We start from the raw sequence: 5,306 nt of genomic DNA, 5'->3' as shown, positions 1-5,306 counted from the left end.
ACCTGATGGAGAGCCAACAGAGTAAGTGATTTTCTTTCTTGATTTTGTTGCAATATTTCTTTCATTGCAGAATGTATAAAAGTGTGGAAACATGTACAGAAATATAGTAAGTATGAATAATTCTTCCACCTAGTCAGCCATTTAGGTAGCATTTGTATATAGATTTCCTTTGTCATATAGAACTCCTCGGTATATGTGGTATGATCTAAAATGTACTCATGCAAAGTTTATCTTTGGATTATTAGAACCTGCTTTTTTTATTTCATGTAATTGAGCATTTTTCCACTACATTAAATATTCCTTGAAAATACAACTTTTTAAAGGGGGTTATATTTGGAAAGTGAATTTGTAATGAAATAATGAAGTGTGAGCCAGCTGGATTTCATAATTGTTCCTTTAATGTCTGTCAGTTTTTATAATTTATAGACTGCTAGTTACCTTGGAATATAAGTGATTTGAACTATCTGTTACAAGTTAGCTATTAACTCCAGAAAAGAAAAAATAAAAGCTATTCGGAGACACTCCTGTCTTTTGTGTAATCAGTATTCTAGAATCGAAGTCTACTGTACTTTTATCCCACAGCAGGGGCAGGTGGGAAGCCAACTGTGGTCTTCAGTGGGGTGAGCTGTTCACATGACAGGTCCCCAGATTAAAGAACTTCATTCCTTTTTTTAAAAAAGTTTATTCATTTATTTTCTTTCTTTAATTTTTAATCTTTTTTCAGTTTGCCCCAACAGATTTTGGTTTTTTCTTTTTAATATTTTCATTTATTTCTAAGGTGTACAATTCAATGTTTTTTAATATATCTGCATCAATTTCTTTTTTAATCAGTACAGAAAAGATAAAAAATTTAACAATGTAGAGAAATTGATAAAGTTATTTGCTTTATTACATTTTGACTGTCCATTTTGAGCATTTAATTAGGCAATCAATAAAATTTTTTGAAAGCTACTGAGGTCTCCATCCTAGGAGATGTAGAAAAATAAAGCAGGAAATCCATGGTCTCTTCCCTCACAAAGCTTACATGCCAATTAGAAACAAAATATTCAACAGTAAAATGATGTAGTTAGCAGTACACGCTAAGTGTTAATTTTTTAGCCTTTTGTTTTTGTTTTTGGTTTGTAGGGATGGGGTCTCATTATGTTGCCTAGGCCAGTTTTAAACTCCTGGCCTAAAGCGATCTTCCTGCCTTGGCCTCCCAAAGCATTGGGATGACAGACATGAGCCACCATGCCCACTCTTCTAGCCTTTTTGAATTAAGGAAGTTGCCATAAGAGCAAGTCCACTTGGCCCAGGATAGGGAGTTGGGGAAAGTAATTTGCCCTTTAAATTTATACTGTCCTCTCCAGGTACTTTTTTCCCTAGATTCTGTTCCCTTTGAAATTTAACACTAAGCCAGTGAAATTTAAAGTGATTTTTTATAAAGCATTGGTGTACTACAGAGGTAAGTGGGAAATGCACAAAGGAGAGGGATAGCAGTAAGTTGGTCCTGTAAATACTGTGTAAAGGCTTTTCTGTTTCTTTGCAGCGAAGAAACAACTGGAGATATCAGTGATTCCATGGATTTTGTACTGCTCAACTTTGCAGGAATGAACAAGCTCTGGGTGCGAATGCAGCATCAGGGACGTAGCTGAGATAGAGAAAAGAGAGAATGAGAAAGACAAGAACTGAGAATTTTAGTGGGAACAAATTTGGTGCGCCTCAGTCAGTTGGAAGGTGTAAATGTGGAACGTTACAAACAGGTTTGTATATTTTTGTTACCTCTTCTTATGTTCTGAGATAAACTGAAATCTGATTTTTAAAATCAGAATATTTTTGTTATATAATATTACATTGAAAAAATCTTAAAATGGCTTTTACTGAAGAAGACTTAAATAAACAGAAAGATATATATGCAGTGTTTGTGGATTGGAAGATTTAATATTGTCAAGATAGCATCTTTTTTAAAAAATCATCTATAGATCCAATGTAATCTCAGTCAAAATCCCAGCAGACTTTTGTAGAAATTAAGAAGCTGATTCTAAAGTTTATGTGAAGAAACAGAGAACTTGGAACAGCTGCAACAAATTTGAAAAGGAAGAACAAAGTTGAGACCCAAACAACCCGAATTCATGATTTACTCTAAAGCCACAGTGAGAGCCTGTGTGGTATTGGTGAAAAGGACAGACACACAAATCAATGGAGGGGAATAAAACAGGGAATGGCAAACTTTACCTGTGAGGGACCAGATAATAAATGTTTTTTGGCTTTGCAAGACATATGCTGTACAACAAGCTTGTCCAACCTGTGGCTGAGGACAGCTTTGAACATGGCCCAACATAAGTTTGTAAACTTTAAAACATGAGATTTTTTGCTTTTTTTAAAAAAGCTCAGCAGCTATTCTTAGTGTATTTTATGTGTGGCCCAAGAGAATTCTTCTTCTAATTCTTCTTCAAGCCAAAAGGTTGAACACCCCAGTCTACAACTACTAACACTGCAGATAATGGTGCAAAAGCAGCCACAGACAATATGGAAGTGAATGGGCATGGCTGTGTTCCAGAAACACTTTATTTGTAAAAACAAGCAGCAGCTCAGTTTACCGATCTCTGACTAGACAATCCATAATAGACTCAGATATTTATGATCAGTTATTTTTGATAAAAGTACAAAGGCAACCTTTTCAGCACGTGATTCTGGAACAATTGGATGTTTATATGCAAACAAGCAAAAAACCCTGAACCTTGACCAATCCCTCATACCATATAGAGAAAAAACAAAAATCGATCAGAGACCTAAATATAGAACCGAAAACTGTTAGAAAACACAGAGGAAATCTTTGTGACCTAGGATTACACAAAGGTTTCTGAGGATACACAAAAAAGCACAAGCCATGGAGAAAAAAGCTTACTTTTGAGAGGCCAAGGCAGATGGATCACTTGAGTCCAGGAGTTTGAGACAAGCCTGGGCAACATAGGGAGACCCCATCTCTACAAAAATTACCAAAATTAGCTGGGCATGGTGGAATGTACCTGTAGTCCCAGCTACTCAGGAGGCTTGAGGTGGGAGGATGGCTTGAGCCCAGGAGGTGGACGTTGCATTGAGTGGAGAGTGTGCCACTGCACCCCAGCCTGGGCAACAGAACAAGACCTTATCTCAAAAAGAAAATAGCTTTTAAAGTTTAGAAGTGAAGTCTTGGTGAGAAAAATCTCAATACGATGTTCAAGTTAGTAGTTCAGATGTGTTACTGTGGGAATAAAGCTTAAGATTTTGAAAACAGGTTTTTCACCCTTACATGTGTTTCTTTTTTTTCTCTTTTAGATTGTTTTGACCGGCATATTGGAGCAAGTTGTAAACTGTAGGGATGCTTTGGCTCAAGAATATCTCATGGAATGTGTTATTCAGGTAGGTGGGAACATTTATTTCATTTTTTAAGGGCCTATTTTATCTTTCATTAAATTTAATTGTTTTGAAAAAATGTTGATGGAATAGGAAATAAGCTTTCCTGAATAAAGAATTTTCCTTGCTGGGTGTGGTGACTCACACCTGTAATCCCAGCACTTTGGGAGTTCAAGGTGGGAGGATCTCTTGAGACCAGGAGTTCAAAACCAGCCTGGGCAACATAGCAAGATGTCATTTCTATCAAAAATTAAAATAATTTTTAATGCTTCTTTTTGTTCATGTAATCTTGCTTCTTCTGGAAATAATTTAGAAACAGGAATTTTCTGTTTCTAACTTATAACTTGGTCTTTGTATCAATGTGGTTTGTTTTCCTCCAAGATGTAGGAATGAGTAATCTGATTTTCTAGATCTCTGTAGCTTTAGTTTAATTGTAGGCACACTTTGTTTATTGGAATATTTCTGTCTGAGCTTATGTTTAGTAGAGAGCTTCAGAAGTAATGTGTTTGAATTTAGTTGTATAAGATTACAGTGTTTTTTTCCCACAGATGTGAACTTTACCATATGTGAGTTCAGAATATTAAGCGAAATACTTTTACTTGTATTGATCATTTGTTTTGCAGGTTTTCTCTGATGAATTTCACCTCCAGACTTTGAATCCTTTTCTTCGAGCCTGTGCTGAGTTACACCAGAGTGTCAACGTGAAAAACATAATCATTGCTTTAATTGATAGGTAAGACCTTCCAACACTGGAGGATAAATGCTCTGACTTGGGAATAATGAATTTTAAACATTTTTTTCAATTATTTGTTTCTGTTACATCTTTATCATACCAATGATCTTAATTTAATTATACTATAAATAATTTAGCTTTGTGAGTATGAGTACTAGGTACTTGCCTAGGTTAGACAAGAAAGAAGCTTAACTTAAATGGGCAGGAGACATGACAATAATGAATATCTTTATTCTCTGTATTTAATTGACCTTTAAAGATGTTGTACAGACTTATTTTTTAAATCATACAAATCCAAAGATCATATTGAAGAACAAAATTTGTTTTTTACCATGATGTAAGCATCTTGCAGTGGGAACTCATTTGATTTAGAGTAGCCGTAAGATACAGATGATTGAAAATGTTCAAGTAATCCCTCTATCATCACATTTTCTTAAAGAAAAAATTTTAAGTATCACATATGTTTAGTACATCCACTTTAAGTTTTATTTTCTTAGTTTTTTTTTTTTTTCCCCCCAGACAGAATCTCACTCTGTCACCCAAGCTAGAGTGGCACTATCTCGGCTCACTGCAACCTCCGACCCCTGGGTTCAAGTGATTCTGGTGTCTCAGCCTCTGGAGTAGCTGGGATTACAGACATGCCCCACCATGCCCGGCTAATTTTTGTATTTTTAGTAGAGATGGAGTTTTGCCAGGTTGGCCAGGCTGGTCTCAAACTCCTGAGCTCAAATGATCTGCCTGCCTCAGCTTCCCAAAGTGCTGGGATTACAGATGTGAGCCACCGCGCTTGGCCAGTGGGTGACTTTTTTGCAGCCATGTTGTGTAGTAGTACATAATGTCTGTCCTACTACTTGTAAGCATTGTCATGAAACCAGAAACCTAAGTGAAGATTTATTTCTGCAGATACCTTTTGTATGTTTTTTTTTAAAAACTAAGTTGTTCATTTTAAAGTCTGAGAATTTAGATAACAAAATTTTCCAAATTATCAGCTTAATGCTGGGCAGCAAAAATTCCATACTTATTGGGCTCACTCTTAAAGGAAGCTAGTAACTGGATTTTCCTGTGTTGCCTGTAATGTCACTTACCCATCTCTGTCAGTAGTGATGTTTCTGGGCATAACAAAATGTGGATGTAGTTGTGACTCTGACAAACAGATAATGATAATGAAACACATTATTTTGAGTAAGTTAAGATGTGG

The 5,306-nt window shown here is 35.8% G+C and overlaps 1 long non-coding RNA gene across 1 annotated transcript; it reads left to right on the top strand.

The window, feature by feature from the left end:
• On the top strand, positions 1-5,300 carry LOC116470571 (uncharacterized). Its single transcript, XR_009214103.1, has 5 exons — positions 1-21; positions 1,529-1,742; positions 3,298-3,381; positions 3,999-4,108; positions 4,628-5,300. It is a non-coding gene; the product is annotated as an uncharacterized LOC116470571 (long non-coding RNA).
• The last annotated feature ends 6 nt before the right edge of the window (positions 5,301-5,306 follow it).

Source organism: Hylobates moloch, unplaced genomic scaffold (assembly GCF_009828535.3).
Source record: "Hylobates moloch isolate HMO894 unplaced genomic scaffold, HMol_V3 SCAFFOLD_6, whole genome shotgun sequence".
NCBI classification, from domain to species: Eukaryota; Metazoa; Chordata; class Mammalia; order Primates; family Hylobatidae; genus Hylobates; species Hylobates moloch.
Note: the sequence above shows the minus strand (reverse complement) of the source record. Positions and strands in the feature narration are given on the sequence as shown.